We start from the raw sequence: 15,540 nt of genomic DNA on the forward strand, positions 1-15,540 counted from the left end.
TGCCCAACTTCCTGTTTCCAGAGCATTCTAAAGCAATGTCAAAATATGGGGATGAAGCCTTAACATGTGATCCTGTGGAACACATTTCATACTGAACCATAACAAAGGTGATGTGTGATATTCATGGAATTGAACAGTAAAGAAAATAGGATTCTAAATATCGTAGTGATTAAAAAGTTGATCTGCATGGACAAAGAGCAGTTCCTTGGTTATATCTGACTATGGGTCTTACCAATTCCAGGACAAACTTAACTAGATATTAATAAAAAGAAGCATATTGCTCATTTTCTGTGGTGTGCACATATCAGTGTCTGCATTTAATAAACACATATGTATACAATAGCATGTACTTTACACTTAAACACAAACAGTCATGAATGTCTTTAGTACTATTTACAGCCAGTCATTTTTAATACCAAAATTTTCTGAATTCTGAAACAGCATTTTCAAACTTCAATGTGCTTTAGTAGGAAAGAATGATTATTCTTACAGGTAGTTGCCCAGCTGTTAGGAAGAAAATCAAGTTGGGGCATGGTTATAGTAGCTTAGTATATAAATTTAGCCATGCTAAGGAGATGATTGCTCATTTGTTTTTAAGATCAAATATCTTCTTTGATAATGCTAAGTACAGATGTATGCAACATATTTGGATATGTGAATGTCACCTGTAATATCTCTATAAAGACTGCAGTATTGGGGTGGGAGAGATGGCCCAGTGGTTAAGAGCACTGGCTGCTCTTGTAGAGGACACAGGTTCAATTTCCATCATCCACATGTCTAACAATCATCCGTAATTCCAATTCCAGGGAATCTGGTGCCCTCTTCTGATTCTGCGAGCTTTGCATGACATGGATGCACTTACTCATACATAAAATAAAAATAATAAATAATAAATTGTTAAGACTTCAGTATGACAGGATACAAAATCAGAAGAAAGGTGTTGCGCATATAATGGCTTTTTTGAAGCTGTTGACCAGGGGTCCTATAGAACCTCAAGCAATACTGGTCATTGTCCCTGCTCTTGGTTACCCACCAGAACTTCATAATAAGACCCTATTTCTGAAGACTCTACATACATGCATTGTGGAACAAACTAGAGGAAATCACACTGGTACTGATTTCAAAGCTTCAACTCTCCTGGCTGGCTTTCAACTGCTGGAATGTGCTATGCATGCTACGAGAAGATAAAAGTAATCATCAACCTTGCCCAGCTGTGAATCCTGAGAGCAACAACTGGCCTGGGAAGATAAGCCCATGGCTGCAACAGTAGCATGAATGTTATAGGAGTAAATAAGCACATTCTCATAGGATATAAGGTCAATTTCACAAGATGTAGCCCATATCTGACACTGATATCAGGTCTAGGAACCTTGATAGGCTTGATTGGTCCCAGGCCATAGGGGAGACCCTACTATTAGTCTGCTAAATAGACATAGTATTAAACTGACTCATAATGACTTATTGTTATACCCATAGGTTAAAACATCTCTCAACTCTCTGCTTTCTCAGACAGAAGACCATGATTAATACTGAATTCTACAACTGGCCAAAGTGCAGAGAACAAAAGACTGCAGAGTGCTTATCCCTGACTAGGACACCTGTATCAAACTTCTGCCTCCCAAGGCTCAGAGATCATTTCAGAAGAATGGGCAGAAGACTGTAAGGGCCAGAGGTGGTGGATGACCACAGGAAACAGTTTTCCAAATAACTGCATAATTACTCATATGAATTGCAACAGCATTCACAAGTCCCGCATAAGCTGAAGACAGACAAAATCTCAGCATAGAAATAGGTAAATGGTCATGAAACCCCAACCCTAGCTGAGGAACTACTGGCAACTGATGGCTTCTGGGAGGGAGTTAATCCTCTTTAAGGGTGTGACTCTGGGTAGGTCAACCAGGCTCCAGTGAACGGACCCACACCAGAGGGATAGCAATGTCAAACAGAAGTGAGTTAAGAGTGATACAAGTAATTGAACAAAATGTGTGAACAACTTTTCCAGTATTCCTTTAAAATGTTCAGTAAGCAAATCAAGATACCACACTGGATAGGATAAAGTCTATGCGACCTTGAAGCTATGCATCAATCCTGAAGGACAGAAATGATTTAAATGACTTTTGAGACTCGATGTGGGACAGGCTTTTGGGTTTACTGCTACAATGAGATAAATGCACATAATTATCATTTTACTACACAGAGCTCTGTGTGCTTTTAAGGCAGATCTCTCTGCTCAAATTCATTAATCAATGCTGCATCATACAACGGATGATGTTTTAGCATGAAACCTTTTATTTCTTTGTCCAGTCTCTAGCTAATTCATCTCATTAGACACTGTTGATTCCCTCCCTTCCTCCCTCCCTTCTTCCCTCCCCCACCCCCTAGCTCTCTCTCTTTCAGCCATAGGAAACATCAACTTTCCACACACCAAATAACATCTTGTTTAACTACAGATCACTCAATGGTATTGGGAGAGAGGGCCAGGAGGGAGCTGTAGGTGAAGATTTGTGACTGGAACAAACTGTGCTGAGGTGCTAGAACTGCTTATTTGAGTTGCCAGTGTTCATTGGACTTGCAATATTCTTGGATTGAAAGAAATTGGAGATATGTTTTACCAGGTAGAAATGTATGAAAGGCAAGGGCTTCCTTCTTATGGTTGTGGCTTAAGAAGGATGTGAAGCCTGTGTCTACACTAAGAATAAGAAGCGATAGAGTGATTAACAGTGTCTAGGATGGGTTCAGAAAATAGGGACACATATGTTTTTCACACGATGAGCTCATATTCTATATTTCTTTGTTATTCTATGATTTTGCACTTTCCTGCCTGTTCAAGAACATAAATTTCCAGACAGCAGTGCTATGCATAGTAAGTACCTAATAATTATCTCTTGAATGAATATTTGTTTAGAATTTACTTAGAAAACATGGGTGTTATTCTTATCTTTTATTTTACCTTTATTTTTCCTTGTTTTGTAGCAAACAAATTTCTGGACAAATTAAATTTTTGTAGCAAGCCATTTCAGAATCTTTGGGAATGCTAATTGAAGTAATAATTTTCACAAAGCTAATATTTGCTAAATATGTCCTAGGGAATCTAATAAAGTTTGGTTCTCTTAAGACTCACAGCAACACAGATGAATTCGTTTTCTTCATTACAGTTATTTAGAAATAGAAATGGGCCTCTAGGAGAAAATAATTACATTCCCCTGACCAATTTAGCAGATCACAGGGGAAGAACTGAGTCAGTGATGCCAGAATTCACTGGGCTTAATTCTCCTGCTCTCAGTTCTTCACATGTCCTGTTGTACTAGCTCTGGTTGCTCCGTGGAAGAATGAACACCTTCAGCCCTGGCTCCCCATCATGGAGAAACCTATCATGTAGCAGTTGCCTGTTTGCTTGCTGCAAACAGTATGAACTGATGATCCTTCAGAGGAGATCGCTTACTATCTTAAGGAAGATGGCCCTACTCAATCCTTATTACCATTATTTTAAGCATGATTTTGATAGCTTGTAGCCTTTTAAAACAAGAAATAGCAGGGAAAGAGCCTAGACATGGCTATAAATGATGTTTGGAATGTATATATGTTAAAGTCAGACTGTCACATAAGCAACCTGCAAATATTTTTGTACATATTATCCTTTATAGATTATCCAAAATACTTGTCATATATTCCTGGCTGATGATACACATGACAGAGTAAGGCAAAGTAGATTTCTTATTAGACCACTCCCATAGTAAGCCACAGTTACTTTCTCAGATAATTATAAAGAACAGGCCCATTGTTTAATAAGAGACACATGCTTAATGAACATGAACAATGCTGAGGACTGTTACAATGGACCCCAACTATAAACCCAAGAAGACTTCCCACAGGTTTACTGTAAGTTTGGGGAGAAAAAGAGACTATGTAGAAATATATATATTAAGCTATTTTCTGTGATAACATTCCATTGTTGTACCTATATTTACTGATAACTTATACAGTCATAGGTGAGAAATTGACTGTATTCATCCTATTGATAATGTCACTAAACAAGATAGACATGTTTTCTGTATTCTTGTTCTACAGATAAGAAAAGGTAACCTCTCTATTACCATCATCTGAAGACTTCAGTGTTTCTGTTACTCAAAACTCCGCTAAGATGCTACTTTTTAAATTCATAAACCACAAGTCCTTACTTTTAGACTCTAGGAAATTGGATTTTAAATAAGAATATCAAAATTCTGAAGCATACTCAAAAGAACTGCAGTTTTTAAATTGTGCCCAGTTACCGAGTTACCAATCTCTTTTGAGATTTTTCACAAATTCCAGGCTCTGAGAAGCCAGAAACTAAAAGGAGATTCTCCATGTCTTCTTAGATTGACAGAGGACTACTTGAAAAACAAATGCAGATTTTGTTTATTCTCAAAGGTCTCAGGCGTGAACATAGCTAAAGTTGAAGTTAATCTGAGAAAAAGACCAATTTCAAAACTGAATAACTACAGGTCATCTCTTTCAACACTTCACAAGAGAAAAGGAAGGCAGGAATACTGCTTTTGCTTTTGCATTTAATAAGCAAGGAGCAGAGAACACCTGTGCTCATAAGAAATTCATGTATTTAACATTTTCCTTAAATAAAACATTACATTCAAAATCATGCTTTTCTAATGAGTCCATTTTTACATTAGACTTAAAAACTATATTCTGAATAAAACTGAGATTTTTATAAGTGTGAAAACTGAATACATTTCTAACTACTTGAGCATTGCTATACATTAAACTCTCCTGAGTGGCATATTTCTGTATTTCAAAGTTGCAATATGAGGTGAAAGCTTTGCATGGTGGTTCAGTTTAGCTATTCACATACTTTACATTTCTTTTTTCACTTGTGTTTAAAAACAGAGGCACACACCATCCTTTCATGCATATAAACAGCTCATACGGAAACACTGCATTGAATACAAGGTGGGCTTTTCTGCCAATCTCATGTTTGTGGTCTGGTGTCTAAAACCTCAATAGAAACACATAACCTCTTGATTTATCCATTTTCAAAGAAAAGTAAGTTCTCAAAATGACTTTTTGCAAGAATCCCACTGGATTTTGCACAGTAATGTACACTACATTGCTAAGTTATCATGTGTTATTTAAGTTTGTTGAGAGAAGATTCTGGAAGCAAGAAGACCCTCCCTTGTCTCCTCTGAGGCCCCTTATATGGGGATGTTTACCTCTGTTACAAGGCTAGAAGAGAACAGAGAAACCTCTCAAGAATAAAAGCACTGCATCCTTGAGAACACCAGGTGAACCATTTCCAACAGAGGCTTACTATTGTTTATTCCATCATATAAAAAATGTCTGTAGTGAGAAAGAGGAGAAAGTCCAATCAGAAACTCCAGCTGACTGCCTGAACCTCCTTGGTCAGTCTCTGCTGGGTGGGGTAAAGCCAAGATTTGATGATGTTATCTTTGTTTTCTCTCTCAGTCAGGCTAGATCCTGTCATTTCTGCTGGATGCTGTAAACAGATTTGATGATGGTTTGCTCTCTACTTGTCATTTCTCTACTTACTGCTTGCTATTTGATCTTTTGCTTACTACATACTTAAAAACTCACCATTCAAAACTCAAAGTAAGGTTATTTTAGTGTATATGTGGACCACACCAAACATGCATGTAGGAAGAGAGCTTCTTTATTTGCATAGCACTATATGTTAAACTATTCACTGAACTGGAGCCAAGACCAAAGTATGTTGAACGTGATTTAAATTACAGTGGTCACATATCTGGTCAGAGGAAAGCAGATGTAGACATGTCTAGCTTTGGTTAATGCAGAGCTTTGCAATAGAATCACCAGCCTTTGGACACTCTGTTACAACCTTCTGGGAGTGCTGGATGTGCTCTCAAAACCTATAGGCAACTCCAGGGCCCCTTCATAAGTTAGGACTCAGAGAACAACAACAACAACAAACAAAAAAGGAGAGGGTTCTCCATATGAACGTCTTCAAGAAAGGAGAAACTTTCTGGAACCTCCACTTGCAATTCCAAGTAAAATTTCCCTTTGTTGTGTTCGGTAGGACATGAGTACAAGTCCAGTAATTTTGCAGTCCTGGCCAGGATAATGGAGTTACCAAGACTGTCAGATTCACACTCTGGATGTCCTGAGCTGTACAAACCCTGTGCCTGCCTCTATTCAGATAAACCCTGTGCCACCCCCAATCAGATAAAAAAAAAAGAACAGGAAAGATGGATCAGGGGCAATGACTGATCAACTATTGTGTATATTCGTGTTTTTGTCAAGGTTTAAAAGGATACTTTATGCCGGGGATGGTGGTGCATGCCTTTAATCCCAGCACTTGGGAGGCAGAGGCAGGCAGATCTCTGTGAGTTCAAGGCCAGCCTGGTCTATATAGTGAGTTCCAGGACAGCTGGGGATACAGGGAGACCCTGTCTCAAAAAGACCCCCCACCCCAAAAAAGGACACTTTAAAAGGAATATGCATTTAACTAGATTTCCCAGGTGCATGCTAACTCAGCATGCATAGGGTATCATATCTCTCTCAGAATGAACAAAAAAAGTGGTATAGAGTTCTTGTTCAGAAAAAGGGTGTTCATAGTCTATTTGATGTTAGTAGGAAAACCTTTCTAAGCTCAACATATCTACAGTTACTTTTCCTGTTGGTATGACAAAACACTTGACAAAAAGCAAATTAAAGAAGTACTTTACACTGGCTTACAGTTGAAAGGGATACAGTCTATCATGCTGGGAAAGACACGGTGGCCAGAGCAGGAGGCTGGAATTCTATCCATAGTCAGGAAGCCTGGAATGATAAATTTTCATCCTCAATTGACTTTCTCCATTTTATGCAGTCTTCCATCCCAGCCCATATTTGGTGCTGCTCACATTTGCCATAGGTTCTCCCACCTTAATTAACCTGATCTATATAATGCCTCACAAACTTGACAATAATAGACTTGGCTCCTAGGTGATTCTAGATTCTGTCAAGTTGATGATTAGTGTTAACCATTACAGCATGCTATGTCACTAAAGAAAAACATAAGCCTTATAAAGATATCTTGCCCCACTTTTTCAGTCCTCAGAAGTTTCCATGAAATAGTGGAAAACTTTTGTCACCTCCAAATATGCACGTTGAAACCATAAGGCCCACAGTGGTCTGTAAGCCTTTTGGGTGGCGCTTAGAACATGAAGGCATAGCCAACATGGACAGGATTAGCGTCCTTTATAAAGGAATTCCTGAGACATCCCTTACTTTTTCTATTAAGCTAGGGCCCAGTGAGACGAGGCCATTGATCAATCAGGAAACAGACCATCAGTAGACATTAGATCTGCTGTTGCCTTGATCTTGTATTTCCTAGCTTCCAGAACTATGAGAAATAAGTTTCTTTTGTTTATAAGCTCTTCTGTTTGTTCTGTTATGGCAATATGAAGAGACTAAGATGCCATCTACTTCGATCTGTGAAGAGTCCTTGGGTCTTTTTCCTGTCATTCTTACCATGCAGTTTATACAAATATATACCAGGTATTAAATATCTATTGTAAACTGAGTCTCAGTCTACTTGAATGGAAATTTAGTGTAAACATTAACATGTTCAAGAAAATGTAGATATATAATACTATCTCCACCAGGGAGATTGTAGTGTGATATGCCTTTCAAGACTTATTCAGGGGACACTGCCCATGTTTTTATATTACAAGTCCTGAGGATATAGCTCTTGCCAAACACATGCAAAGCTCTGGATTCAATCCATAAACAAAACTCTATCTATCTATCTATCTATCTATCTATCTATCTATCTATCTATCTATCTATCATCTATCTATATCCTGGCATGCATATATATATGCATGCCAGGATACTAACTTTTACAAGAGATGACATACACCTCTTAAAGCCTTACAGAAGGTCACTGTTGAATGTTTGTTATATTACATTAGAGTTCTTAGGTACCTGAAAAAGATATTTGGCAAAGACACGTCATTGCCACTTTGCTCTATAGAAAGATGGAAAATCTATTACAGTGGCTTTTGCTGTTTGTTTATTATACGTAGCTGTTTAGATTAAAAATAAGATTACTTTATGATATGGCAAGTGGGGAAGGAAGATGAGATAAACAAATTTCTTAATCATTATGACAGAAAATATATCATGGTCTCTCACTGGCTCTACCTGAAACAGTAATTCTTTTCCTTTACCTTCACTTCCTAGACTGGAAGCTTTCAGGAAATCTAGCTTTTGCTGAGATTCTAGGACCTTTCAATAGAAATCTATTGAACAAAGACATCTCAGAACTTTATCTAGGACAGATAAATTCTTCAGTACACATGTCGTGAGTAAACCGTTTTGGGAAGATCCCTGAGCCATTGCTCCCTTAGCTGAGCAGGGAGGGTCCTTACAGTTTAGGATGCAGGTTTGACAAACCGTGCAATCAAACTCATGACATGTGACCCAGCTAGAAGGTTTCTATAAACCAAGATGCTTTTTGAGACAAGAAACATGAGACCACGTTTCTGAAATCATGCCCAGTTGTCATGATCCTGCTTCTTGAGGATAGTAATCCAGGAAGTCCTGAAGCTCCTGTTCCTCAGGACTAAGTTCCAGACACAATGTTCACACCAGTCATACCTGTACTCCTGGCCTTCCTCATTCCACCTCCTATGGATGCTGTGACATATGCTGTGATACTATTTTTAAATGTTAACTTGCCACAATCTAAGATCACCTGAGAAGAGAGTCTCAGCTGAGGGATTAACTAAGTCAGGTTGTCCTGTGGGCATGTCCTGTGTTGGGGGCTTGTCTTGATTCTTACTTGACTCAGTTCACTGTGGGTGATACCATTCCTTAGGCCAGGCCCTGAACTGCAGGTGTGAAGAAGGAAGCAGTGTGCTTGAGCAGACAGCAGGACACATCCGATTCGCTCTGCTCTTGACTGTGGCTATGCTCTGACTAGGCACTTGAGTTCCTGCTCTTTCTTCCCCACACTGTCATTTTCAGTCAAATAAGTCCTTTCCTGTCTTATGTTGCTTTTTGTCATGACAATTTATCACAAAAACACAAATGATACCAGGACATATGACCTCTCTCTGCCTTTCATGTCCCAAGGGTGGTCTGTGTAATAATAACCTTTCTCTATACAGTTTCAACTCATCTCTCCTCAGATCATTTTGGCACTTTTTTTTTAACACCCAACACATCATTTAATATTAGTTTTGTTGATTAGTGTCTCTTCCCTCTGCTAGACTTTGTAATTCTTTGAAGGATGGGGCTATGATTTTTCCCTTTTTCCCTGTCCCTCTGCCACAAAGCCCTCCTATATCCACCTCTGCCACAAGTCCTTTCCTGTCTCAGGACCTCCCCTGTAGAAAGCACAGCCTCTAACTCGTCACCAGGCTCTTTCAACTCCTCACCAACTCTTACTTCCTTTTGTGGGCATCATTTTTTTTTATGTTCATTGAAGCCTTTTCTGTTCCTCAAACAGCATTAGGTTTTGTATTATCTTTGTGGATTTCGTTACTTAGTCACTGGTTCTTCCATAAGTGTAGAAGTTTAAAGATTATGCTCACTTTATTCAACATTGTATATCCAGCATCCAGTTTATTAAATGAATTATCCTTGAGTCTCAAATACATAATACCGTGCCTGGCACAGTTGAGTCCAGCAACACCTAGCAAATAACCTATTTAATAATGATTGGATAAAAAGACAAACAATCCGTGCATGGTGGCACACACCTTTAATCCCAGCACTTGGGAGGCACAGGCAGGCAGATCTCTGTGAGTTCAAGGCCAGCCTGGTCTACATAGTGAGTTCCAGGACAGCTGGGGCTACAGGGAGACCCTGTCTCAAAAAGACCAAGAAATAAAAAAAACAAGACAAACTCTTTATAATCAATCAAGATCTACCACATTATGACTTTCTCTGGATTAATGGTTTATTTGGACTTATTCATTTGGAAAAGCCTCAATGGTAGAAATTATACTGGAAAAGATATGAATAACATAAATCTTAATAAAAGAGCTGAAAAATCAAACACTGAATCCTGAATGTTAATGCCAAAAGATTTATGACAGTCTTCCTGAAGTAGCTTGTTAAGGGAGCATTGTGTAGAATTAGGAATATGTGTCCTGAGCATGGGAAGGGAAAAACATGGCTGGGCACATGTGATATTGGCCATCCTTGTTGGAAAAGAATGAAGAACAAACATTTTCTTTAAAAAAAAATGTGTTTGAATGGAGTCTTCTCTACTCCTTCATAGCTCTGTGTTTTGGGTAAAAATCCTTGTTTCCTAGGTGTCATTGTCTTCCTTAGCAACTTGACAACCTTAAATCCTCAATAAGGGATGCTATGAATACCTTGAAATATGGACTTTTTTTTAATACTTTATATTTTTATTTCAAGTATGAGTGTATTGCCTATATATATGTAATTGCCCCTATGTGCAATGCCCATGGAGGTCAGAAGAGGGCATTGGATCCCCTGGATCTTGAGTTATGGATGGTTGTTAGCTGCCATGTGGGTGCTGGGATTCAAACCTGGGTCCTCTGCAAGAACAGCCAGTGCTATTAATCACTGAGCCATCTCTCCAGTCCCCTGTGAACATGTTTTAAATGAAAAGTAAAACTGTAGAAATGTCATTAAGCTAACTAAACACACTGAGAAATAACACAAAGGAATAAACACCAATTTTTAGAGTTCAGAGGATAAAGAGGCAACTTCCTAGGACAATTTACTACCTCAGCACATGTAATAAAATGGTGAGATGTAAAAATGAGCTTATGTGTGTTCTTCCTTGACACTTCCAGACATGTTAGCCCTGGGAACTTTTTTATTATTTTTTTTCTAATAAGTTAGATATGATTGTAACTCTCTGTGTGATACACTGAACACACAGCATCTATAAAGTATCACCTGATTTTACCCATTTGGTCTCTCCTAAAGTTATTATAAATATTAATAAATAGTTTCTAGAAGACAACTTAAAAGTTTAAAAATTTCATGCTGGTGAGATGATTCAGTGGGTTGAGCTACCTGCTGCCAAGCCAGATGATTTGAGCTCCAAGTCTGTGACCCACAGATAGAAGGAGACAACAAGCACGTGCAAGCTGTCCTCTGTCCTCCACAAGCATGATGTGGTATGATGTGGCGTGACTGCACCCGAGTGCATGCATGTGCACATACCCACACCCATACATACCCACACTAAAATTAAAATGTATAAAAAGAAATGTTTAAATAGTTCTAGTCTAACAAGAATGAGAAAAATCTATGACAAAGTGTAAACAGTAGTCACAATGAACATTTTGTATCACCGTTACATTTTTTTTTTTGTTTTTTGATACAGGGTCTCCCTATAGTCCTGACTGGCCTGGAACTCCCTATGGAGACCAAGCTGGACTCACTCTCACAGAGATTCACCTGCCTCTGCCTCCTGAGTGCTGGGATTAAAATTGTGTACCACAATGACTGGCTACAGCTATATTTTGAATAGATAACTCATACACATTACAAAACATAAACATTTTAAGAATATGTGGAAAGAGGCAATACAAAACATAGTTTTCTATTTTATATTTATGAAATGTCTCTATTTTAAGAACACCAGACTGAGGAGATGGCCAGTCTAGGTTAGTCAAACCCCTGACCCCTGACATGAGAAAGAATAAATTATTTCTACTTTTAAGCCATTGAGTTTTGAGACACCTGTTATATAGCTTAATATGCTAAGAGCTAACTAAGGGACATAAGGACAGTACTTTCCAAGATTGAAGGCAGGTAGGGCCATGGAAATAGTACTAGAAGAGAAATATACATATCTTGGCCCCAAGCATGGCAGACATGCTGATGATGGTGTGAATTGTGAGGCACACATTCAAGCAGGTGTTAAAAACTCCTAATTTCACAAGTGCCAACAACCCTCTTTGGTGCTCTGACACAAGAAAATAACCACTCTTCCTTACTTTTTACGCTGGTTAGCTTGGCAAACAACAAAAGCAGAATGTAACACAGAAAGACCAGGGCTTTATCAATGGAAGAAGCAAGTTACATTGTATGTAACAGAAGACTTCAATTATTTACTAAACAGTCGTAATTTTAGGACAATGTAGAATGCATGTTGACTAAAATATACTCTTTATTTTCCTTAAGATAGTTATACTATACTAAAGCAAATATAAGGTTTGCATTCCACTTTAAAACACATACACACCAAAGTATTATGATGTTCTAAATTAGTAGGCTCTCAGGATTTTGTTTAAGATTAGTAGTTGGATGAGATATCCTTTGAACAATTGCATTAATTCATGTAGTCAATATGAGTAGACTGGGGACACAATATTTCATGAGTATTCAGAAGTGTCACATTATCATAAACTACTTTTTCTGTATGACTCACAAGGAGCAGACTTTGACCTTCCCTGTCAGTTCCAAAACATGTAGTCCAAACCACATGATGAGAAGGGAGAGGGAATATTCTGACCTTAAAACATACAAAAATAAAAGTCACATGTTATTTTTTCTCAGTTTCTATCACTAATATGTTAATCCAAAATTTAACCCACATATCTGAAACTTAACCAATATTTACACACACATAGTATACATGGATCACCTAAATATGTAGTCCACTTGTGTTGCTATTAACAATGTCTGAATTCCATGTGGCAATGACTATGTAAAAATGTAAAGATTTGGGGTTTATTGGTTTATATTTCCAAATAGAAAAAAAAATTTAAAAGTAGGAAATGACTATCGCTCAAAGAAATAGACCATACATACACAACTTTTGATTTAACAACCATACTCAAACTCTGTGGTGGCTAACTTAATAAAATGGTTACAGTCATTTGAGCAGGGGGCAGCTACCCTGGGTGAAATGTTCCAGTTTTTAAAGCTTTGTATATAATTAAAATTCTGCTGCAACTATGACCTTGAATATCTTCTGGAAAAAGATATAATTAAATAACCCAAATCTCAAGTAAATAAGAGCTGCAAGACAAGCAAGAACCTGGCTTTGGAGCCTGCTTCCTTCTCAACTACAAACTTTTTTGCCCAGTTCACTTCAGATGGAAAGTCAGCTGTCCTGTCTTGACCTCACGAACTTCAGCAGTCTCACAATTAAGGTGAGGCTATTTCTCAAACACACAATTTATCAGAGAGACTCACAGATCCATCTTAGAAATACTCCTACTGAGAGACACTAAGAAATGTTGATTTTGAGTACCAGAGATAAAAGGATGGTATCGACTATTCTTATATCAATAATTTCTACTTTAGTATATAAAAGTGCAATATTGATTGAGTCTGAGTAAATTATACCATTTTCTCCGACTGGCCCATCTTAATATCACATAAAGACAATCCTGTGTTAAGAAACAGGGTATCTTTTTTGTGAAAAATATTATGGAGCCTTATGTTTAACCCAATGTGGAGATCTATGGAGACACAGAAGCTCAGTGCTGTCCCTCTGAGGAAGTTCTTTCTATCCACCAACTTTCACGTGGAATTTTACAAGTTGGTGAAAAGCCTATTGTGTCTCCCTATTTCCCTGTTATGTATAAAGGTTAAATCCAGAGTGAACTTATCACAATCTGTGTCTCTAGTATTAGCCATATTTTAATATGTAAACCCAACTCAGTTACTAAAAGAGGTATACAAACTAGGGGCACAATGACGGATGCTTTTGACAGCGTTTGTATACTTAAACATGTGTATGTTATTATGTATAACGCTAATATTCTGTGGGGAAAATACCTTGATTGGAGAGGTGCTTCCTTTTGTAACAACAAACTACTAAGGTCTCATAAAATGTGCAATTTCCACCAGGCGTGTTGGTGCATGCCTTTAGTCCCAGATCTTGGGAGTCAGAGGAATGAGAATCTCTGAGGCCAGTCTGGTCTACATAGCAAGTTCCAGATCAACTGGGGCAGGTTGCCCTGTCCCAGTCTCAAAACTAAACTAAACTAAACTAAACAAACAAACAAAAAAAGGCTATAGAAGAGGCTGATATAATAGGCACAAAATCAGAATTAATACCTTCAACAATATGATATGATACAAAATGTATTTTTTTATTAAATTTTATTTCAGATAATTGTATATTTGCATGCAATTGTGAGAAATGTTACAAAACAATCTCACATATGCTTTGTTTACTATCTCTTCCATGGGAACACTTTGCAAACTATAATAAAATATGACAACCAGAACATTGACTTGGTATGGCCACGTCATAGGATGTTTCCATCACAACAAAACAGGTTGTGTGAAGGTTAATCACCACTGTCGAATTTGCTGGACTCAGTTACCTTTGGATATGCCGATGAGGGTGAAGACACAGACATTTTTGTCTGCTAGTTATCACATTGCTATTGACGCTGCATATACAGAACAAATGGCCAGAGAATACCAACTCTGCAAAGAATTACAGAAGTTAACATTTGAATTGCATACAAATAACTGATCCTGAAGTCAATGTCTCTAATGTTTGCTAATATTGTCAAAACAATGAGACAGTTAAGACTCTGCCAAAAATGTGCATGCAAATTACCTATTTGCACACATAAGTATCAAATTTGGACAGTCTGCCCCAGACCTAATCTCAAGAAGCTAGAACATGGAGCACACCCTTACCACGTTACACTGCACAAGCTAATTCAGAGTCATAAATGACTACAGCTATGAAATAAATCTCCAACACAAAAACATACAGGTTTCTCAGGTATCAACAAGATGTGAACACTTCTCATTCTTTAAAATACAAAGAAATGGGTGCATTCCAGGGAGGTTCTGTCCAGGCCTCACCCCTTACTGAAGAGCCATTGACAGATGATAGCTTCCTGGGGAAGGAGAGTCACTATTATTTGAGTGTGTGGCCACTGGTGGATTTCCCATGATCTAGTGCATGGCCCTGCACCCTGTACATATATATGGGCAGCACTAATTGGACTTAGGCATCTATCAAAAGAAAATAAAGGAAGGACATGTTTTGGGGAAGAGGCCATAATGGGGGGAATTTGGAGTTGAGTTGAGGAATGGGACATTGATATAGTCTGGTTTCACTGTGTGTGTGTGTGTGTGTGTGTGTGTGTGTGCATGAATAGATATATATGAAATTATCAATGGAAAATTAATAGTAAAAAAATTTATGCACAGTACTACACATTTTAAAATAAGGAACCGAATTTCTGTATATTTAAAATGTATACCTTTAAGGGGCTGAAGAGATGGCTCAGCGGTTAAGAGCACTGACTTCTTTTAAAAAGGACCTGGGTTCGAGTCCCAGCACCCACATGGTGGCTACAAACCATCCTTAAATCCAGTTCCAGAGGAATCCAAAGCCCTCTTCCAACCTCTGTGGCACTGCATGACACGAGTGCACTCACATACATGCAGGCAACACATTCATACACATAAAAAAATAAAAATAGCCGGGCATGGTGGCACATGCCTTTAATCCCACCACTGAGGAGGCAGAGGTAGGCGGGTCTCTGTGAGTTCAAGGCCAACCTGGTCTACATAGTGAGTTCCAGGACAGCTGGGGCTACAGGGAGACCC

The sequence above is a fragment of the Nannospalax galili genome, unplaced genomic scaffold (assembly GCF_000622305.1).
Source record: "Nannospalax galili isolate Female #2095 unplaced genomic scaffold, S.galili_v1.0 scaffold1750, whole genome shotgun sequence".
Lineage (NCBI taxonomy): Eukaryota > Metazoa > Chordata > Mammalia > Rodentia > Spalacidae > Nannospalax > Nannospalax galili.